A 25,021-nucleotide genomic window follows, 5' to 3' on the forward strand; every position below is an offset into this window, starting at 1 on the left:
GAACCCTTCAATAGGTTGGAGCCAGCCTCAACCAGGGAACTTAACTTCTCCATCTTTTATTTTATCTCATTTATAAAGTAGGAATAAGAACGCTATCCAACTTATGTGCTTTTGAGAAGACAAAGGACTATCAAAAACTTAAATGTAAAATGTATGTCGTTGCTTATAAGAACTGTGCTTGGGAGGCAGTGTTGTGTGGTATTTTTATTTCATTCTGAAAATAAAACTTGCTTTGAGTTAGAAAGAACAGAGCTAGCCACTAGCTGACCAAAATTAATCACAGAGGTTTTGGAGGACTGCGGACAGATGGGAAACAGGAAGTAGTGATGTGGAGTTGAGAGAGGATTTCAGCCTTTTTGGAGGAAGCAATGGAAGAGATAGAAGGTGTCTGGTGGCTTCTCCACAGCTTCTCTGATCACTCAGGTTCTTATCCCAAGATCTGACTCTCGATTTTTTTATTGGTGCAGAATAGTTAAATGCTTCAAGGCAGCCTTCCTTTCATTTCATAGTTAAAACTAAGAGAACATCTAAGTATAGAAACAGAAAAATAAATGCCTCTACCATGCCACTGGTCCTGACACCCAGTAGGTGACAGCTCCAGTGCTCTCAGCAAACAGGTACTGGAATGATCGTTCTATGGGCAAATGTTCTTAGAGCCTATTTGTTTCCAGCCCCAACTCTGAGATGACTTTATTATCTGCTTCAATCCTAACTTTCTAGGCTCAAGGGACATACACGGAGTAGCCACAGAATTATTCACTTTTTCCTTTAGATGAGGAAAAATGCCACCACTGGCTTTCTTAAACGTTCCCAGTTTTGTCCATGCAGAAAGAATGGGACATTTCAGCTCTCAGCAGTTTCAGGGGCCACCATTGGAGCCATCTTGTCAATCAACATGCAAGACCTCCCTTCAAGATATGCAAAGAGTGAGGAAGTGAGAATGGAGGTGCAGCTCTGCACACACTGCCCACAGCTCATTGACTTCCTGTAGCTGAGCAAGTCAATCTTTCCCTGCTACAGTCAAGAGTGTTGACAATATTTGAAAATCGGTCAACCTAACTTCAATTCCCAGCTCAGCATGAGCAGATATGTCCTGGAAGACAGAGATCCCAGGGCAGGTGAGGAGAGGCTGCAGCTTTCAAGAGTTCAGTCTGAGGAATAGGAGCAATCACTCCCCTACGCTGTGTGATTGCTGTGAGAACATGAACATGCTGCAGAGGTTTCAGATTTTTGTTCTCAGCTGCATTCAGCAAGACACTACACTGGTGAAATACATCAAGTGCTTGTGCAGTGGGTATTGTCAATACAGAGAAGAATATTCTTTCTGCATGCAGGTGGAAACACAGCTGGAGAATTTCAGATTTCCATATACCAAGCAACATTGCACAGAGCAAAACAGAATGGAACTCACAAAACAGAAATAATAGTCAGAAATAACAGATTGAAACCTTTGTAAATGAAATTGCAAATCAAAAGGACTCACTGAGAAAAAGAAATAATTATGGAAAAATCAAATCTGCAAAACCATATCCTGATGAAATTGCCCTATTCAGTATAACCAAGGTAGAAATGTGCCCTCCAAAGGGAAAAAATTACATCCAAACTATCACGCTGGTCAGAGGTCCCATGCTGGGAGCACACCGTTTATTTTTTAGTTTTATTTCAGTGATTACAAAATAGTTTTTATGATGAAAAATTTGAGGCCCAGGAATTCTATGTCCTGACAAATATCATGAGATTGTAAGTCTACATATGACAACAATAATAATAAAGAAAAAAGAATGCAATACAGACATATTAAATAGTAAAATATTGGTTTCATGCTGGTTGAAAAATGAAAGTATTGATAATATAAAATTATGAGATTGGCTCAAAGAAAAAGGTGAGGCACAGTGCTGCAAGATGACTGAGTAGAGCAGACCTTAGAGTCGACGAGTTCCCTGCACCCCTGGCAGAGAGGCAGGATAGACGAGCTGTTATGTAGACAGTCCTCCAAGACAGAGCTTTCTGTCCCAGAGGAAAGCTCCTGAAGATGTAGGAAATGGTCTGGAGTGATAGTTTAGTGGTGAAGAGCACCGACCACTCTTGCAGAGGACCTGGGTTTGAGTCCCAGCTCCCACATGGCAGCTCACAACCATCTATAATCACAGCTCCAAGGGGTCTGATGCCCTTCTTCTGACCTCTGTGGGCTGGTGTACATACATGCATGCAGTCAAATGCACATATAGACATACAAACACACACAAAAGAATCCTTTAAAAATTATTTTTAAAAGATACAGAATATCTAAAAGAAGTGAAACATTCCATCCTTCAGGGAAACTCATTAACATCAGGAAGTAGACAATTCAAAAGGTTCAGGAAGTACTTGAAATTAACCAGATTCACTAAGCCAATCCCCTCCCATCTTATATAAGCAATGAGGGCTGCTAAGAGACACTTTCAGACCAAGTGATTTACTTAGAAGAGGCTCAGACAAGCTGGCTCACCTAGAAGAGACAGACCATCTTAACTGCCTACAAAAGATTTCCAACTTGTCAAGGTATGCAGTGAAGGTGTACAGTGAGCTCTAGGTCTCCAGCCTTGGGATCCCTCACTCATGTGGGGTAGGCTTTTGGTGGTCCAGTTGTCTTTGGATTATATCTGCTCCTGTAAGTGACCCCTTTCCTGTACTCACGTAAGTAACCCAAACTAAAACTCATTGGTTCACATTTGGACTTTGCTGGTATCATTGGTTCTCTGTCATGGGTGAGTAGACATTTGCTCAGGTCTCCTTAGGAATAATATCACACAGCAATGGCCAATGGTGGCCTCAGTTAGAACACACGACAATATAGCTGTCTGCTTGATGGTGACAGCAGTTAATCCTAGCCATGGTCACAGAACATGGACAGCACCACATGTGAGTTAGGACATGAGTCAATGAGTGTGCCATCCAGTTTTCATTCAGTGGGACTGTACAAAGAAAATGGCAAAGAAGTGGGAATTCTTGTGCAGTTCAGCACATACTAACTACCTGTTCTAAAATGTGACCTTTCCACATTTATCCCCAAGAACTGAGGGCAGCAGGTCACATAGGTTGTCTGACAGTCATTGGAAGCTCAGTACAGCCTAAACAAGGGATGCTCTGAAAATTTCTTCATACACATTTTGTAGAATATTACTTAGCACTAAACACATAGGCAGCATGTGCTGCATTTTAGGAGCATAAAATAACTAAAAGACATTCATTAAATATTACTACAAACATTATATGGTGTTCTAGATAAAATAAAATAGACAACATATATCAGTGCTTTCTTGGGTGTTGGTAGAGAACTGATGAGTGGTGAGGAAGTCTGGGCCTACCGCAGGGTTGCAGATGTTCTACAGACAGACAGATTTTCACAAATTACATCATATATAATATTACATATTATATATTATGTATTCCATACATGGTTTAATAAAGAGTATTTCTATGTTCATGGCACATTTGTATGCCACACAACACATTACAAAATGCTTAGCAAAAGATGTTCCAGTTAAGAGCAAAACAACCTGAAAGGTTCATAAGCCAGTAATATTCAGTCCTGTTATCCTGGAAATTCAAGTGAACCTAGATTCACAAGGCAAAAATCAGAGCTACAACCAACAGAGGAACAAGGTCATAACTATTAATAACTGCCATCATTCTCTATTTATAATTCAAGAATAATCAATTGAGCAATTATTAAATCAAAGAAGATTCTGAGTGTGTCTGTTTGCATGATGGAAATTAAATACAGACAGCAGTATAAAAATAGACATTAAATTAATCATTCAGACCCAGGAAAACACATGATGCTTAACTTCCTGAGTCTGGATGATTAACATCTACTGGATATAACACATTATACACACATGCACATGTACTTACACATATGTAAGACACGAAAGTAAAAAGGCAGTTATGAGAGAGATGAAGAATTCTAAGGGGGAGGGGACAAAGGATGATAAAGGAGTATAATTCAAAAGCAGACAGGGCTCTTTGGGAGGAAGAAGGGGACCAGCAAGCTGAAGAGATGAGGTTGAGTTGGGGCACAGCAGTGAAGGAGACCAAGTAAGAATATGTGTGATATGCTATGATGAAACTCATTCCTTTGAAACCTAACACAATGCATATGGGCTATACATTAGAACTATCTAAGCGTTTTCATGATAGATTGACACTGGCTGTTCCTAATATAGAACTTGATGTAATGCTTGTCAGGCAGTGGGGTCTCAGGTCTGCCAATGGCTTGGATGAGTAGCCATAGTGAGATCCATAGGTTCAGCATGGAGTTCACCTTGGACTTTTCTCAGACTTTATCCTGCTTTCCCAACTTTGACCCACTCCCATGTCAGAATTATTATTAAAAAGTGGCTGAAGAGATGGCTGCTCAGAGGTTAAGAGCACTGGCTGCTCTTCCCGAGGTTCTGAGTTCAATTCCCAGCAACCACATGGTAGCTCACAACCATTTGTAATGAGATCTGGTGCCCTCTTCTGGCCTGCAGGGACATATGCAGGCAGAATACTGTATACATAATAAATAAATAAATCTTAAAAAAAGAAGTGGCCACTTGAATTAAACCCTGTGCTTGCTGATCATGCCTAGATACCACTATAGCCTTCCCTTCTTTTAATTCCCAATACTACAAGCCATTAGCATTGTACCTTCTAATAATAATTCACAATCCTTTTCCAGTTCAGCATGTCCCATGATGTTTCCCAGGTAGATTAAATGCTGATGACCCTGGTTTCTGTTTTAGTTCCTTCTAATGTTCTAGACTATCCTTTCTACATTTAGAGTTTCATAGTTCAATGACATAAATCAAATTGGAATTTTAGCTCAAATGGGATGGTAATATCTTTCAAAAGGCCATGGATAAGATGAAATCCAATATATTTGTTCAAGCTTATGTTTCATGCCCAGCAAGGCAGAATGGCAATGAGCAAGCAGTACCATCCTCTCCTTCAGCACCGTGGAGAAGACAGTAACAGGTTCCTTTTCCTGTGGGAAGTACACAGCTGGAGGGCTTTTCCCTCATACCCCGCAGCAGGCTGGCCGATTTCCCTCTTCTACTGTCTCTGGCCGATCTTTTTCCCCCTCACAATATTGTGAATCAGGGGACATGCCCCATATCCTAGGATTTTCCGCAGACTTTCAAGTTGGCAGTAGGTCCCTGTCTGGCCCTGCAAGGAATAGGAAACTGGAATTGGAGAATGGGAGAGTCTCAGGCCAGCCCACCCCAGCCCACGCTGCCCACCCCAGCCCACATTGCCCCACACTAGGTGGGGAATGTGGTCTCCACAGACAGGAGAATTTGTTGCAGATAGACTAAACTTGGAAATTGCTGGAGCAGACAAGTCCTGGGAGAAACCTTCATTTCTTCAGACCACTGGGGAGACGAATGATTTCCTGTCAGCATGGCTCCAGTCTTAACCCACCCACAGCCAACAACGCTACATCTCCCTTCTAAAAATCTGAAGCATTTCAATTTCTTGTATCTGCTGCAGTTGCTAAAGAAATTTCCTATCCTCACCTGATGCCCCTTCCAAGGCCCTGTAGAGGGATTTAGGATTTTTTTTTCTGCATCTCTAGCCATTAGAAATGTATGGAATTGGATTTATTTAGGGTCTTTGTGCACTTCCATAGCTTTCCAAAAGATGCTTCACTGTGGTCAGACCTCCAAGGAAGGACCCCACACCACCCCAACTCCTCTTTCACATCTAAGAAAGCCTCCCAGGAGCCCTGTTACTATTCAGGTTGCCCTAGTAACTGTGGTCTGCAGGATAAGAGGTGCTGGCCTTCTATGCCATGCTCTTGAGCCTGGAGTCTGCAGTGGGGGTGGGGATGGGGCACAGGCCTAGAACAGGGCCTCCTTGTCCACAAGCTGCTTAGTATTGACTAGCCCCAAGCTCCACACTGGGTATTATCAGCTCGGGCCTATACCTTCTAGCACCTTCTGAGATACTTGAGCAGTTTGCTTTTCCCCGGAGCTCAGCCTCTGTGCCGGTTCCATGATGGCTCCTCACAACACTCTTCCTTCTCTCTAGTCCCGCACATCACATCAAGAGCAGATTCTCTACTATGTAAGCCTCCTGTGTTTAAATCCTGTCTACAATGACCACCTCCCCGTATCAAAGATCAGGTCTACCAGCCAGCGTGCTGCTTGCTGAGGTCCTACCTTTGACTCCATAAAGGTGAGCAAACTTGAAGGATGTCATTAAGCCTCCACAAGCCTCCTTTTGTGTTCCAGAGGTTAAACATCCAGTGTGCTCAATCTGTGGTGTCATTACAGTGTCAGGAAATGCCCCACTAAATTCATGACTGTTTCCATTTCTGAGGTTTCTTTACACATTTTCCATGTCCTTCCTTTCCTGCATTGCTAACCCTTGAATTACCACTTAAAATCCTGTTGCAATGCCCTCAAAGCCCTTAAAATCTGTTACCCAGTCTTCTGCAACACTCCAAAGATGAACGTCCACTTCTAAGCGCTAATGAAGAGGCTTGCTCCTGCAGGATCCCACTTCTTCTAAGTGGCTAAGATTGCAAAGGAGGCTGAGGACAGGGCCAACCTGGCCCAAGGCCTCAAGGGACACGGCGCTTCCCTCACTGGTGGTTGACTCGGAAGTTGTCATCCTGAGGGAGTGCTGTCCTGTCCATCACCCCATCATGTTTCTCTTCTGTCAGGAAGTCTTGCTTTTCTCTCTTATGGTGCTCTCACTGTAAATATTAATTTCACCGCAATATTTATGATAAGTGATTATGTTATGATAAAACATTAGTCTTCACCAATTGGCAAAAGTGATCATTGTGACACTGTTTTGCAAAATATTTCCACTTTTCTAGGAATATTATTTTTGCAGTAATTACTTGATATCAATGCTAATTACACAGTATCAGAAAGGCACTGAAGATTAATTTCATCACCATTGCAACCACTAAGAATAATTGCTGTGTATTGCCTGCCTTCAGTGGTGACCCTACCCCACCAGGTTCCACTGGATAGTTCCAGTAGAGTGATCACACAGACAACCCTGGTTAAACTAAATGGTACACACACACACACACACACACACACACACACACACACACACACACACACATAGACACACACACAAAAACCACCCAAAAGCCATGTCTGGAAAAGTGACAAGTAGGGAGAATAGGGGCTTAATAGGAATGGGAGGGAGATAAAAGACAGTACAGAGAGATCATAGTCATAATGCATTACATTCAAGAAGTTAGTTGTCAAAGAACAAAATTAACTGATGAACACTCAAAGAAAATTTAGAAAAGAAGAATGTTATGATAACCATGTGATGTGTTTCTGAAATACCCATCATTAATTAGTTATTTGTCTCATTGCTATAAAATAATCCAACAAAAGGGAATTAAAAAAGGGTGGTTGATTTGGGCTCATGGTTCCTGGCAGCAGTTGACCAGGCACTGAAGCCTGGAGGCAGGAGCTGACATAGTGGTCAGCTTGCGTCTGCAGTCAGAAAGCTGAGAAAGATGAACACTGACCATAGCTAGCTTTTGACTTTTTATTGTTTCTTTTATTTTTTGAGATTATAGTATAATTAATAATTACAAAAGCCCCCCCCCTTTCCCTTTCCTCCCTCCAAGTTTTCCCATATAACTCTTCTTATTCTCTTTTAAAATCATGGCCTCAGTACAGGCAGGTCCTGTCCCCTCCTTCCAGGCTGAGCATGTGTCCCTGTGTAAGCCCAAGGTTCCAAACAGCCCGCTCATGCACTAAGGACAGGTCCTGGTCACAGCCTGTACTGAATCCACCAGGTTTAAATGAATCCCCAGGGGTGTCTTGGTCCTGGAGGACATGGGAATGGAAGGGAGGGTCTGGGGGGAAGGTGGGGGGGGGGGCGGGAGGGGGGAGGACAGGGGAACCCATGGCTGATGTATAAAATTAAAACACATAATAAAAAAAATCATGGCCTCTTTTCCCACCAATTCTATTAATATGCATATGTGAATATATGTGTATGTGTGTATGCATATATACTCCTAAATATAACCTGCTCAAACTGTGCAGTGTTACTTGTATGTGTGTTTTTAGGGCTGAACATTTGGTAACAGATAACCAATCGATGTGTTCTTCCCTGGGAAAACTATTTCTCTTGTTTCCAGAATTCCTCAATTGCCTTGAAATTCTTTCTGTTGGGCGGAGGCCTGTTGGTCATTCCCATATCCACCTTGGCACGTCTATTGTTGATGTCCTTGTTCAGCTCGTGTCTAGGCAGTCATGTTGGTGTGACAGTATGGGTGTAGCTTCTGGCATTATTAAGAGACACAGTCTCATAGCAAACTCCTTGATCCTCTGGCCTTTACAGTCTTTCTGCCCCCTCTTCCACAATATTTCCTGAGACTTACGTGTATGAGTTCTTTTGTAAATATAGCCACTGGGGACCATTTTCCACAACTCTGTGTTTTGGTTCATTGTGGTTTTCAGTTATGGTCTCCCTCTATTGGGAAAAGAAATTTCATTCATGAGGAGTTAGGACTACAGTTATCTGGGGGGTCTAAAAACAAATATTTAGAATGTAGTTAGAGATTGTGTTGATTTAGTAAGGTGGTAGTTATAGGTTCTCCTTCAAGATCCATGACTTCACTAGCCTGGGGAGTTGGCAAGTTTTCCAATACCAGGCTTGATTTCCCTCTCTTGAGTGGATATTAATAGAGAATTGTTGGAAATCACCAAGATATGAGTACACCTTTAGGGTTATTGTACCATACTGGTCATTGCTGTTTCTATCAGATGCTGTGGTCACAGTGACTCAAAGGATAACTATTCAGATGATCATGTGTTGGCCCTGTAACTTGCTAATGGTCTATTTCAGGAGAAAAGATGAGAATCATATTCTCCTCACAATTTCATATTCCTTTACAATTGCATGCATACATATTTATCAAGTGAGATTGTAGAGAGTCAGACATGGTACCTGATACCATCTGTCCTAGTTTGGTCTCTGTTGCTATGATTAAACATGCTGACCAAAAGCAACTTGGAGAGGAAAGGGAATTACTATATCTTAGAGGAGACTCCATTCTCAAAGTAAGCCATGGCAGGGACCTGGAGGCAGGAATGGAAGCAGAAGCCATAGAAGAATGCTGCTTATTGGCTTGCTCCCTCTGGTTTTCTCAGCTATTTTCTTACTCAGCCTGGGTCCACCTGCCCCGAGATGGTACTGTGCACAGTGGACTGAGTCCTCCTTATCAATCAACAATCAAGAAAATACCCTACATACATGCCCTCAGGTCAATCTGATAGAGACAGTTTTTCAACTGAGGATCCCTTTTCCCAGGTGAATTTAGATTGTTTAAAGTTGATAGGAATTCACTAGCATGCTCTGAATTAGTGTGTGGAACCCTGGCCTCTCTTACTATTGAGGGCCTTGTACCTACATTCTTGACCCTTCCCTCTCCCAACATTTCCTGAATTTTCCAAATAATGCTCCTTAGATGTTAGAGATCAAGTCCTTACAGACATCTGCAAACTGGCTCTTCTGCTTATGACTTCTTACTGGTTTAAGTTGCCAGGAGATTTGGACACAGCTAAGCTCATGGCATTGCTGCAATTGATAAACTGAGGATTCCTTACTCCAAATACAGAGCCTGCAACTTCACAGCATTAAAATTCAGGGCACCAAGGTGGGGTGGTGTCTTACTTAGGGTTTCTATTGCAGTGGAGACATACCATGACCACAGCAACTCTTATACAGAAAAACATTTAGTTGGGTGGCTTACAGTTTCAAAGGTTTAGTCCATTATCATCATGGTGGGACATGGAGGCATGCAGGCAGACATGGTGCTGGAGAAGGAAGTGAGAATGGAGAAGAATCTACATTTTGATCCAAAGGCAGCAAAAAGTGCAGAGACACTGGGTGTGGCTTGAGCATGTATGAGACCTCAAAGCCTGCCTCCACAGTGACACCTTTACTCCAACAAGACCACACCTATCTAACAAAGCTATACCTCCTAATAGTGCCCCTCCCTATGAGCTTCTGGGGGCCAATTACATTCAGACTACCATAGAAGGGATGCTAACTGTGAACCCAGATGACTGAAAGCTCAGTTGACAATGAATCTGAGTGCTAGGATAAAGACTCATACTCCTGTGTCCATCATAACCCCCTTTAGATCCAGTGAATACCATAAAACTCCTTGGATGTCTTTACATGAATAAAACAAAGTATGCAGGATTGCACCAGGGGCCACTGCAGTGGGATCCAGCCACTGAACAGAAAGAAACACTCTAGAACAGAAACGCCCTTTAGCCCCAGACGTTCATATGCCTGTGGATACATAATTACATAAGACAGGAATACAAATTGCATATTGACAGGCAATATACAAATAATTTAAAGACAATTCTTAGGCATACATAAAATTTTACCATTTACTAAAGATGTAATAAAACCTTGACACTAATGAGATGAACATGCTTGTTTATTTTTTTCTTACATAAAGAAAATAACAACAAGATCTTGACTAGTTGTTTTATGCTACAGGATGTAGAAGGTCTGTGTGATTTGTGACATAGTTAATATAGATTGGTAGGTGGACAGAATCAAGAATCACCATGGAAACAAACCTCAGGCCCTGTCTATGAAGGAGTTTCTAGGTTATATTAGTTGATGTGAGACGAACTGACCAAAATGTGTCCTGTGCCACTCCAGGGGCTGAGGTCTGGGTGGTACAAAAAGCTGTCTGAGCCGAAGTATTTCTTGTAGCTGGGGTTTTTCTGGTCCTGCCTGGCCCAGGGTCAGGACAAATCTCTCTTACTCTTTCCTCACTGCGGTGCCATGTGACCAGCCTGCATGAGGTCCTATTGCCACTATTTCCCACCATGATGGACATACCCTCTCAAACTCTACAGCAAAATAAGCCCCTCCTCTCTCCCATTGCTTCTTGTCAGTATTTTGTAGTAGAAATAAGAAAAGCAAATAATGAAAATCAACATTTTTGTTTTATAATTGTCAATACTGAAACAAAAAAGTCTGCAGAAGTATGATTAGAACTACATCAGAAATCACTGAAAAAAAATCTGTCCTCATCCCACGCCAAAGTTCCGTTAATGAGATTTTATGAAATTGGACTCAGCAACTCAAACAGCAGTTTTTGAAAAGAAACAGTTGAACATGATACAATCCAAAGACACACTAAGTTCACATTTATATAATGAGAACTATAGTAATATAACATTAAAAACCTTTATTTTCTGCAAAAAAAAAAAAAACCATTACACTCCCCTGAATGAATGCACACTATGCGTGTGATTTGTAGCATCCAGCAGTCTCCACTGAGGTGTTCCAGGCAGTGTTAGTTGGCACAGGAGTGTACACAATGGCAAGTGTGCATAGTGAGTGTCTGGAAGCAAAGATGAAGTGAGTTACAAGATACAATGTCAGTGAACACTGTCAGGGGCACTTCAGAGTTGTGATGCATTTGAATTGGAACTACTTATGGGGTTTTGTACACTCAAATATTTTACTGTTTCCAAACTGTTTGCAACCCCATCTTCAGTTCCAGAACTCCATAAAGGGCTGCCCCCCCCAGCTTAAGAAGCTGGTTTGGGGGTAATAAGTGAGCCTCATTATTAGCAAATTACATGATGTTAATCTCATGATGAGTGTCTAAACCAGTGAGAACAAATCATATTTGAAAGCTTCTCTCTCTCTGCTGTCATGTGATTGAAATGAGCCTGTGACTTCAGTGAGCATTAGAACCAGGGGCGCTGCTTATAATGCTGGTTTTGTTTCCTGTGTCCACAGTAGAAAGAAATGCTATGTTTCAGGTTTAAACTGGTGAAACAAAGAAGTCATTGTTCCTATCCAGTTTGTAGGTCCCCAAATTGTCCCTGCAAACCAGCCCAGAGTGCCAGGGCCTGGATATTCCAAGAGCCTGGCTTTGCTTCTGTTCCTCTTTGGTATTGGGAGGAAAACCTGGTCAGCTCATGTCCCATGTCTGCTGCTGGGCTGAACTGTGTTCCTCACCACCCTGAGTCACCCTTTGATGTGGCCTGGAAACTTTTCCCTGCTGGAAGGAGGATGGCATTCCTAAAGCAAGCTCTGTGCAGGCTGTTTGGGATACATTCTTAGCAGACACCATGGGAACCTCCAAGCCAACATGTGTATGACTCACACATCACTATGGCCCATCATACAGGTCTAGACAGCTTATTCCCAGAAGATGGGAGCAACCTCAGTTTTGAATCCTACAACGAACTTTAATCAGTAAAGAAATCTTAAAAAAAAAAGAAGATAGAAACTGTATGGTTTGAGTGAACACAGGCAGTCAGTCTGTGGAAATTGAAATCAATTCCCTGGAGGAGTTCTATAGCAGGCTATGCATGGAATACCTCACTGAGTAAAAAAAAAAAAAAGTTGTTTTAGTCTTGAATACTTAGTATTATAACTATACATCACATTTCACATTTCACAATGTGACTCCTGGGGGACAGGAAACTTTAATCTAATAAATAACAGATCCATAAAAGTGAAGATTTTCAGACTGAAGGGATAACAAATGCCCTGCTTAGGGGTGTGTGTGTGTGTGTGTGTGTGTGTGTGTGTGTGTGTGTGTATGTTGGTGTGATTGGCCCATAGGCAAATCTGTGGGGTGTAGCTGGACTTTCTTTGGTCCTCCAGTTCCCAAATAATGACATGGAGACTTATTATTAATAATAAAAGCTTGGCCTTGGCTTAGGCTTGTTCCCAACTAGCCCTTGTAACTTAAATCAACCCTCTTACATTAATCTACATTCTGCCCTATGACTTGTTATCTCTCCTCCATGCAGTATATCCAATTTTCTCCAAGTCTCACTGACAAATCTCCACCTCTCTGGTTCTTCTCCCAAGTTCCTCTCTCTCCTGGAAGTCCTGCTATTTTCCTCTGCCTAGCTATTGGCCATTGACCTTTTATTCAACCAATCAGAAGGTACCTTAGCAGAGACACATCTCACAGTGTACAAGAAGATTATCCCACAACAGAGAGGTATTTTCTTGATTAATACCTGATGTGGGAGAGCCCAATCCAATGTGGATGGCACTATCCCTTAGTAAGTGGTCCTTATATAAGAAAACAGGATGAGCATGCCACAGGGAGTAAGACAGTAAGCAACATTCCTCCAAGGCCTCTATTTCAGCTCTTGCTTCCAGGTTCCAGCATTTAGTTCCATAGATGATGGACTGAATTTTGTAAGCTGAAATAAACTCTTTCCTCTCCAAGTTACTTCTGGTCGGTGTTGTATAACAGTAATAGAAAGCAAATTAAGATACCCTGAAAGCATGATGACCAGAGTCTAGTACCCAAAACAAATACAGAAGTATCCAGCAGTAGTGGCTCACATTTATAATCCCAATAACACAGAGGAAGAGGCACACTGATCTCTAGGGTTCACTGACCAGCCAACTTAGCTTAAATAAGTAAGCTCCAGGCCAGTGAGAGTCCCTGCCTCAAAAAAACAAGGCAGACAACACCTGAGGTAGACCTCTCATTTCCACATGCATGCACATAAACAAACATACATACTCACATAAACACATACAGCCTACACAAACATAAACATGAACACCTCCACATGGATATATACACCACCTTACACATGTGAACATGAACATCCTCACCCATGAATATGGACTTGCCCCACATAAATGAGAACACCCCCTCCCATGTGAACATGAACACTCACACATACATCAGCATGAACACACATATATAAACATAAACACACATGAACATGAACACCCTTCACGTGAATATGAACATCCTCAACACACACACACACACACACACACACACACACACACTCACACAAAGCACATGTCCTCAAATATTGATTGAAATATTCACACACTAAAAAACTTCTTTATTGAGTAAAAAGTGCTCATTTGACTTTACAATAAGGGTACAATGCAAATGAGAAACATTGTCTTCACTTTATTTCCAAAACACCTCTCAATAACTAGAGGAAATTTAGGCTCTAGTCTTTGAGATCAGGCTCATCAGCTGACAGAGTGGTGAATTACAGTAATTAGAAGAGCCAGTCAAGCAGAAATTGTAGAGAATAAAATCAGTGTGTCATCCTAAATGCTATTTTGGTTCTAAGAAATGATGCTTCCCTATATAAGGTGTTTCATGAAAAACATAATCCAATGCCCTCCACATTCTCTATCCAGCAACATGGCTCAGGGCACTGCATCCATGTCCCAGCCTATCTGACACGTCTCTAAGGCAGCCACACTCAATTTGTCAAATATTGTGTTCAGTGTACTTCCATGGACAACTGCGCTCATCAATGCTTTGTTTTTGGCGTTCAATAATTAAATGGGGCAATTCACCACTCTGCAACAGCTTATCATTGCCAAACGGCTTGGCCTTGATCGCTTTCATCTGCTCGAAGCCAGACCCACTCATTGTCCTAAGTGTTTTCTTGAGTAACAGACCACAGTGCACTGATTGTTTCACTGTTAAAGCAGCACAATGTGCAGGCAAATATTTACAAGTAGCATATAATTACATGGGGTACTTTTAATCATTAAAATGACCATATGAGGACAGTGGTTAGAATGAGGACAGGAAGGGTAGTGCATACTCGCTGTATCTTTTTGTTTAGTTTCTAACTGATGTCCTTCTTCTCAGTCACATTTGTATTTCAGCAGTTCTGAGCAGCATGGGTCCGTAGCAAAGAGCCAATAGAGTCATTCTTAGTGGCCTAAAAATAGAGTTAAAAGGTAAATTAATATAAGCAAAGTTAGGTAAGAAAGCCAACAACAGCACCATCTCCTATATCATCTGCCATGGTTTTCAGACAGCAAATGACAACTTTGGTGATGCTTATGAAGAATCTGAATTCCCCACGACAATTCCATTATCTTTCTAAGAATAGCCAAAGTATGGTTGTATGTTTTCTCCACCAGATGGAATTTAGACCCACTCTTACTGACATCTTCCTACAGAAAAGTCTTTATAGTCCATGAAACAGAAGTGTGGTATTATCCAAACGAAAACATCAAAGCAAAGATTTTTCTAAACCATCAGAGCCATAGACTATTATAGGAAGACATCTGGAGACCACCCAGGTATGGAAACTATAGTCACTGAGAAAAGCAGTTGGTGGAATTCTTCCCTCAGAATATGGCATGGGATGCACTTCTGTGTAGTCCTGGGCACTGCAGGATGATCCCATCATTCTAGATTCTGACACAGCTTACTTCCTCAGTGAATAATGATCATCACATTTCCAGTACCAAATTCTAGTTCATGAAACAGGAAGGAAAGCCAACATGCTCATATCTGTTGGTGACATTTTTTTAATCCAGTTGGTATTGAATGTTCATCAATAGGGTTATGTCCCTGAGTGCTTCACATCCTCTGTACTGATTAAAATTACTCTTCAGTTGCCAACAACTAACGAAATATGAAGACTTCATTTTTCCAATTCAGGAGACAACTACCAGTTAGATAAGCAACTTTTCTTATCACTACAAGTAACAGGAATATTTAAAAAAAATAAAAATAAAAAAAGTTGTATTCAAGTTCAAAACAACAATGATTAGACAAACACTGGGCCTATTGGTCCAGTCCTGGTGGACTTTCCTCACCCTGTCCCCACAAAGGATGGCCAACACTGCCTTCCAACCTTAGCCCAGTGACCTCCTGGCAGCTTTCTGTGGTTTACCCCCTCTATCTATTCTCTCTGTTATTTCTGTCTCTCTCTCTCCCCAGTTGTTCATTTTTTAATAATTTACTGGCTCCTATTCTCACATAGACATCCTTAGAGATTGGCAGGTCTACCTTGGGCCCTTCGTTTTCATTGTGAGAATCCCCTGGTAAACTCAGCCTCCTCTGAGAGTCCACTCAGCATTAACCTCAAGCTATATTTTAGCCAACTCCAACCGGCATTCCCTTTGGCACCTGCAGGCTCCATCTCTTTGCGGACTACCCACTGATCTTCTGAGAGGCCACTCATGTTTGGCCTTCAACTTACCCTTTCACTATGCCCTGTGCCAGCCACACGTCCACGGGCTAGCCCTCCTCCTGGACGTCTGATGTATTTCTACAGATGAGTTCACATTCACCCTCCACTGCCTCCTCCAGTGTTGGTATTCCAATTGTTTTCCAAGCCCTTACTGTGCTCCCAAGAATACAAACTAAAGCCTGGGGACCCACTGCAACTTGTGCTTCTTCTACTCTTCCCTGCCCATCTGCAGCTGGACAGGCCTGGCTCTGGACTCCATCCCTCAGCTACATACTTCACCCTGCAGCATGCATCACCATCTTAATGGTCTTTCTTTAATCTACCAGCCAATCAGATTTGCACAAACCAAAGTAAATGTGTTCCTTTAAGTCGGACATGAACCACAAACACCGAACCCATCCTCTAGGCCTGGGCAGCTAATCTTAGCGACACCCACATCCACAGCCGAGGCCTTCACTTGTTATGGAGCCAGACTCAGTTTCTTCCCTGTGGGCTGTCAGTCACCAGCTCCTCCATCAGAAACTCCTGGCCCTCATTGGCCAGAGATGCTAAGTCATTCCTAAGAGCTTACTTAGCCTAAGACTTTCTTTTCTGAAGGTGTCTCTGTCCCTCTGTGGGCTCCTCTCCAAAGGTCCATAATTTCCTTAGAAGAGGTTCAATTCTCTGTGATTTCTAAATTGACTTGGGTATTTGCATATATCCTGGAATTCTTACCTACATACCAACCCAGCAGGCTTTAGTTTGTATTCTTGGGAGCACAGTATTAGGAGACGTAATCCACCCAGGAGTATGCAGCAACCAACAGGCAGAGGAAGGAAAGGGCTGTTCAATGACTATTTTGAGTCCAAACAATTTAACTTTTTAAAAAAAGTGTTTAGAAAGTGCTTAAGTGAGAAAGACAGTTATAAACACAAGTTTATCGTCTAAGGATCAGTCAAGCAGAACTAAAACCAATATTAAAAACCAAGAGGCAAATTTCTGATTCTTAAAACATACCAAAGGTTAAAGCACAGGAAACATGGGAAGAGCAAGTGGAGGTCAGGACATATTAAACACTAATGAACGCAGCAGAAAAAAGATGGAAATTGAATTTAAAAGCGCTTTAATTGCATACTGGAATAAAGCTTATGTTAGGGACATTGAAAACCAGCTTTGGAAGGGAATGTATCCTGATGGTTGCTAGCCAAATGATCTTTAAAGCAAAATAAAACTTTAAGTGTCAACAAAACATCAGACAGGAAGTTGACACAATTGTTTCAGGATTGCAGCCATTTATCAGGTGCCAATCCTGATGCAGGGAGGGTGGAGGGGATGTGTTGGCATATATTATTAAACCAAGGTGCTTCCATTATCAACTCGGTCATTCTATATAGTACATTATCTCCTTAACTTAGCATGTATATAAGCTTTTAATGTATATTATGAAGATAATAATATTCTCATAAAAATCTTTTAAGCTATAGTATTATTCCTGTGAATAACCCAAGGAATCATAAAATGTATAAGATATTTGTCAATACAGAACCTTGCAGTTAACAGTTGATGAAGCTGATTGAGTCCTATATCTGAATCACATCTACTGATCAAATGACAACCCTCTTTTTGTTCACACCATTTACATATGCTCACAGGAGGTGGTATTACTCATCTTCTGGAATAGCACTGTGTGTCTCTACAGGAGGGAGAGGACATCTCTGTGGTAGGTCAACAGGGCAGCCTTTGGGGAGAAGACACTTGGAGAATTTTATTTACAAACTCTTAAGTAGTTTGGGGCAAATTAGAGGTTGGAAACATAAAACAGAGAAGAACTAACCCCTGGAGCATCCCATTCTTTAGATAAAGTTTAGACACATATTTGGCTCTGTGGTTCAAGAGAGTGGTCTAGTGGGCAGTTCCAGCTACAGAATCACCTGTAAGCTGATCCACTACTTGCCCTATACTCTGGTTTGGATCTGAACTGTCCTCCACAGGTTTGTATCATCAATTCTTGTTCTCCACCTGGTGCTGTTCGGGAAGGTTGTGCAGCCTTTTGGAAATGGAATAAAGCTTGAGGAAGCAAGAGGAAGACTTGGAAGACTAGAGCCTGGCCCACAATTCAGGTACCTCCTCTCCTTCCTGGTCCACTACAATGTAAGGGGTAACAGTCATGTGCTTCTGCCTTCCTCCCTGTGATACACTGAGACTTTCTGTAATCATGAGGCAAAATAAGCCTTCCCTGCCTTCAGTTGTTTCTGTTGGGTATTCTGATTGCAGAGATACAAGAGTAACATAAATAATTGGTACCAGGAGAGGGGTTGCTTCTGTCACTGTACCTGACCATGGGGTTATTAGGGCTGTAGAACTGGTTTGTGTGAGGAATGTGGAAGAAGTGAGGAATGTGGAAGAAGTGATAGCAGCTCCAGAATATCATGAGAAGAGGTTAGTGGGTGTCTTAGTTTCCTTTCTGTTACTGTGATAAAATTCTCTGACAAAAGCAAATTAAGGGAGAATATTTTATTTTTAATATTTGTATTTATTCTTTGACAAATTTGTAAATGTTTACAATGTGTCTTGATATGCTGACCACCCACCTTCTCCCTCCCAATCTTCTCAGAGCCCTACAACACATGACCCTCTAACTTTCATGCGCTCTAAAGTTCAACTAATGCTTGAGCAATCTGACAAGGGCCACATCCTGAAAAGATCACATCCTGAAAGATTAATTCCCCTGCCCCAGAAGCTATCAACTACCAATAGCTCCTCAGCTATGGGTAGACTCACGAATCCTTCTATTTTTGCTATAATAAATGACTATCCTGGTCTTGTGCATGTCACCACAGCTGCTACGAATTCAAGACTGGAATGTTATGTCCAGAAGACAGCATTGTACAGCGTTAGCCTCCACCCTCTGGCTCCTATATTCTTTCAGCCTTCTCTTCCACAATATTGCTTGGACCTTGTAAGAGGGTGAAGATGAAAAAAGGTGTCCCATTTAAGGCTTCAACTCAATAATGACTTTAGCTGTGGCCAATACTGGGAGAGTGGCCTATCTTCTACCCTCACCTTGGTTGTGTTTTCCACATTGACACTTTCTTCCTAAGGGAGACTCTAACACCTGAACCTCTTCTGGGTCATTTGTCCCTAGGGCAGAATCTCAATCTTTTTGCACCTCTCATGCAAGAAGCATCTGATGTTACTCAGTGTCCAGGTCACAAGGATATCCCTGACACTCTCTTCTGGCTTCTGAGAGCACTAGGCACATATATGGTGCACATATACACATGTAGAAAACACTCATATACATTTAAAATCCTAACTAAATAAATGAACAAATAACTCAAAAGTGTAAACTTGTGACAACATGAATAATGGCTGCCAGGAATTGGACACCTAGACCATGAATTCATTTCATTATAGAAAGTGTTGCTGCGATCTCATTGTTTTCCCCATTCTTGACTCAGGAATAAAAGAGAGTTCTTAACACCTACATAAGTCAAGAGCTCTCTGACCAAATTAGTCCACTCTGATCAAGAGCATCGTCTTAGGCGTGGGATGAGTCTCCATAGTCGAAGTGTTCTATTTTTAATTGTCAATCAGCACCGCTCTGCTCAGCAATTAAAATACTGGTAAGGAATTTTGAAAAAAAAAAAAAAGTGTAACTTCCACCATTATTGTATACTGTTGAAGGAGGAAGGTCAAGTGCTTCATCCTCACAACCTCTGCCCTGTGTAGAGTCTACACACAGGTCATCAGAACAAACACTGAAGTAAATAGATGATGGATTAGCCGAATGGATAGACCAGGTTTTGTTTGGACAGATCTTCAACTGCATTACAGAAATTTCATCATGTTGAAAGAGAGTAATCAGGCACTTTTTTCAGAAGGGTGGTATCAGTCAAACACTTCAAAGAAATCTTTAGCTTCAGGGTTCTGCAGATGCATCCTGAATATTTACAGCAATCTCACAGTCTGCTCAGGACACAGACATATTGAAGATTTTTGCCAGAATTAAATTTTCTCAGAAATTGCTTCATATGGGAAAGTTTAATGGTAACGATGCAGCAATGTGCACAGATAAATAATTATGTGTATATTCTGAAATGGGCATTAGATTGCAACTGTATATATTTTTTAGCTAGTAAAACTGATGACGAGTTATGCAACTGAGTATAAAATCATTAAAGCCACATCTCTTTTAAGGCTTATCAGTTCATCTAAATATTGGCTCCCAGGCAGAAGCCAATTAGGCATTTTGTGAAGAAACTATGATCTTTCTTGACACTGGGGTAAGTATATGGATGTGATGTGTTGGCCCTAAAGAGACTGGGCCTCTAGTGAGGATGCAGTTCATGAATACCTCATCCCAGGAGACATCATTAATCTTACAAGAGGAGTCAGAAAGAGAAAATGAATTCACTTTCAGTCTCAAAGGTAAGGGCCCAGAGCAGTCAGAGAAAGATCCTCTGCAGGGTATAGACCGGTCTGTGTGGGTGGTCAGAAATAAAGGAATATATGGGGAAACCCAGGAGATGTGCACTGGATTCTATGGCCTGCAGCTGGTATTTTAGGTCAGGTAGCACTGAACACGGATGGAGCAGCAGAGATGGGATTTGAACACTGAGTCTGCATGTGTTGTCCAAGCGAGCGCAGGTGTCATAGGGTCAGCATCAACAAATGCTGACCAGAGCTAACAGGGTAGCCGTGGTGAACCCCGTGACCACTTGTGTGCGGATGTGTCAGCTGTTGCTCCCACTCTCATTTTCTTAGTTATCAAGACACTGGAGATTTTAAATGGCTCTCCTCTGTGAAAGAGACACCGTACCCAGGAGCCCTTGAAAAGCGAAACTGTGTCTGGAATCCATAGATTAACTAGGGGAGTGAAGGGGAAACTGGAACAAATCTGGCTTTTCTTCAGAGCATGCATCCTTTCAGCCCATCGCTGTGGTCTTCTACCATGAAGAATGCCCTTGACCTTAACCTGAACATCTCCTGCTGGTGCCTAAATCCGTTCTCGCTGCTAGGGGGCTAACACATGCGTGTGTTTAAGTGCTGTGTTCCCACACCTGTCCTTCTCTCTCTGTTTTAACACGTTGTTCTCCACAGACTCGTTTCTTTCAGTGCGGTGAGTCCTGATCCATCTCCTGACAGTGTTTTCTTCCATCACTTGTGCCCGTGCTTATATTGTCGTCATCCTCTCTGCTGCTTCTTCCTTGACACCATTAACTCATTTTCCCCATCGTCTTTTTGCCCAGTGCGAAAACCAGGCTCAAAAGAATCTCTGCTTTGTGTTCCCGGCAGGGCAGAGCAGGGAGCTGCAGAGGTGACCTTCTGATGTCCCCATTCTGCGGGAGGTGGCCTGCAGCTGCTGCCGCTTCTCTATTGAATGTCAGCTTTTACAATCAAAAGTGAGGTGTGGGCTCTAACCTCACTTCTTTAAGCAAAGTCCTTCCAAGTCAGATGTCAAAAGATGCAATTCTTCTAAAAGTGCTAACCTATTTCCAAAGGAAAGAAACGTAAGTGCATTCACCTCTTGTAAGCTTTTTCCTGTTGAGGTTTTTTTTTTTTTTTTCCTCCAAACTACAAAATATCAGAGTCAAAGACTATGAGAAAAACGCACATGTATTGCACTCTGGGCAGATGGTTCCAGAAGGAATCCTGCACTGGGTAAGGTCTTCACAACACTAAGTAGGATTCTCGTGACACCAAACTGTTTCTAGCACTTTCCTTTTTCATCAGTGAGGCCATCAGATGCTCCAGGACAGAGAGGGACTTCTGGGCCAGGTGAACAGAGGCAGATGCATTCTGAGAGGAGAGCAAACTTCCTGGGGAGGGCCACGAGTGCAGGGTACATCCCTAACTGACAGGGCTGGCTACAGAGCCACACTGATGTTTCCAAATTTAGAGTCGGAACTCAAAAGAAAAAGAAAACCAACCTAGTATCTTTTCATCTCGGTCTGGCTACACACTTCATTCATCAACAGGCCAATTACAGAGGACTATGGTGTCAGAGGTTATGGGGAAAAGAGTCCTGAAGTTCAAGAGTGGGCTAAGTGTTGCAGAATCCCCCAGACGGTCCTGCGCTGTGACGGCTTAATCCTTATTAAGCCGGAGCTGTTTGCAAGGCAGATCAAGAAGTCTTTCACATTAATTTAGAAAGAGTGTGGGCTGTCAGTGTCAGCAAGTTAGCTGTGTCTGCAGAGAGGGGGAAAGGAGCCAAGGGAAGGTGATGGGAGGTGAAAATGATGCACGTGCATCATCAGACACACTCTGAAGGAGTACCAGCTGTCGGACTCAGCAGTTTCCAGCTCTAAGCTAAGCTTGTGTTGCAACTCAGAAGCCAGCTCTGAACCCGCTGCTCATATCACCAGAAAACACACCTTTTCTAGCAGGAAGATTCACAATGAGGTCTCCTGGGATTCCTTTCGTAAGAAGGTTTTCTGGGATCCTATGAGGAATGAACTTCCACTGGTCACATGGTCAGAGGTCATATACATATCCCTGAGGCTAGAGACACTGTGCCCTGACCACCATGGAACCCGTGTTTATGGGACCGGCAATATAGTTGAGCAGGTAAAGGCACTTAGTGTCAAGCCTCATGATCCTTCTTGCAACCCCAGAAGGAGAAAATTGACCCTATAAGTTGTCCTCTGACCTAAACACACGCACGCACGTGCACACACACACACACACACACACACACACACACACACACACACACACACTGTAAATACTGCACTCACTCAAGGGTGTGAAGAAGGCTTGCTGTGCACATATCTCTGTGCCTCACCGTGAGGCCAGCTTAGCAGGCCCCTCCTTTGGAGTAAAACTAAACTCACTCTTGGGTGTATTCTCCTGATCTACAGAGGAGGCCAGAGAAGCCACGCTCAGAGCTCCAGATCTGCTAGATACCCTTCCAGGCAGCACTTTCTTCAATTATGTCTCCTGAAGTCCTCTCTACTCAAGGCCCACAGCCGCTGTCCTGCTTCTTTCCTGGCCCCAGGTCCCTCCCATTTCACATGGGAGGTGATGGATATTAGGTGATACCTTCTCTTGTCTGCTTCTTGTTGCACTATAAACAGCCCAGAGCATACAAACAGCATTCTCTATCGAGGGGAAATAGGAAGACTGAACCGACCTTTCATCATCCTAAATCGTTTTTTTCGCAAACACATTTGAAAACAAACCCATGGTCACAGAAGTTCTTAACATCACGTTTCTGCGGATCAGAACTATGACAGAGCCTGCTACTTCTCTTACAGTCTTGGTTAGTTTGGTTGGTTTCTGTTTATTGATTGATTGGTTTTATTGAGTCAGGGTCTCACACAGCCTATACTGGCCTCAAGCTCTTTATTCAGCCAAGATGACCTGAAATTCTTAATCATCCCTGCCTTCACTCCAGAGCTTGAGTTTCAGCTGTGTACAAGGCCAAGTCTACATAATGCTGGGCATAGATCCCAGGGCCTCATCTATGAAAAGCCATCAGTCCACCAAATAAGCTACACCAGGCCCCTGTCTCAGGGTCTAAGGTACCCCAGGCTGGTTATAAACTCACTGTATTGTAGCCAAGGATGACCTTCAACTCCTAGTCCTCCTGCCCTACCTCCTGAGAGCAGGAATTCTAGGCTTGTGCACCAGACTCAACCTTCTTATAGCCTTCCCTGAAAGCTTTCACATATGACTGTTCCTCGAATTAATAGTCATTGAACTAAATTTTGCCATAGAAAAGCATTGCTTTTCCTCCATTGGGAGTAGACTGATTCACAGGTACATGATTGGAAGGCTGTTCGTAGCACTAATAAATTACCACTTATCTTGTCTATAAGGTTTCAGTGCTCAAACCTAAATTACTAGGGTGAGCTTCATTATGCCAACTGACAAGCCTGGGGAGAGCTTCTCCATGACATCAGCTCCCCTGTGACCTTTTGTGACTGCATTCTGTCTTCTTGGAAACATCTTGATTATTCTTCTCCTTCCTCTTCCAGTGTTCATGGAGTTTTAGGCTCCCATGCTGAGCTGTAGAGGCTAGCTTCCCTTCAAAACCCCACACTGGACTTTAGCCCATTATCATGTTGTAGCCTTGGCATTACTGCTGAGAATGGCATGCTGGTGAAGAGAGGCTAAGGAAGGAACCTTGGGAAAGGAAAGCTGGGGAAGGAATTCTGGGAAAGAGATGCTGAGGAAGGTTCACAGTACTGAGTTGGGGCTCATCATATTGGCTGTGAGTTTGATTTATGACCTAAGGCTGCGCTTATTCCATGGTTATATATTCAAAGTGTATTACGTTGTGTTTTTCTTTAAAGTATATGAATGTATCTCCCTAGAATGATAATAAAGACAAGCAAAGAGGCCTGGGAAGATAACTCAGCTGATAAGTGTGTGCCTTGCAAGCACAAGGACCCCAGTGCAGGGCAGAGAAGCCACATTTAAAAACTGGGCACTGTTCTAATCCCATATCCATGAGGGTGGAAACATGTAGATCTCTGAGATTTTCTGGTCAGCCTGCTTGATGGTTTCCAGGCCAACAAGAGACCCTGTTGGCATCTGAGGAATGTTTTCTGAAGATGCCCTCTGACCTCTACACATACACACACATACACACACACACACACACACACACACACACACACACACACACACACAAGTGCATACATGCCCACATTCATATGTGCACTTTCTCACACAGAGACATGCACACACATGCACACACACACAAAACAACAACAGTGCAACAAGCAAAGAGATACATATCCAAAAGGTAGCAGAACGTCAGTTCTGTGAGATCCTTCAGCATGGGTGAGGGCAACTCTCTGATGCAGGCATACTCTTAGTAGCATTTTAAGCAGTTGCTATTCCAAGCACTCGCGAACTCTGACCAGCCAAGGAACACTGTACTAGAGATTTCCCATCATTAATACTTGTGATGACCAGAGAAACTCAATTCTGTGCTGTGTCTCCATCTTCATTCTTAATGACTGTTTGTCCTATACTCAAATTCCTGGGAGATGAATTCCCAGCAAACAACCCTGACTTAGTGATGC

The sequence above is a fragment of the Onychomys torridus genome, chromosome 13 (assembly GCF_903995425.1).
Source record: "Onychomys torridus chromosome 13, mOncTor1.1, whole genome shotgun sequence".
NCBI lineage: Eukaryota > Metazoa > Chordata > Mammalia > Rodentia > Cricetidae > Onychomys > Onychomys torridus.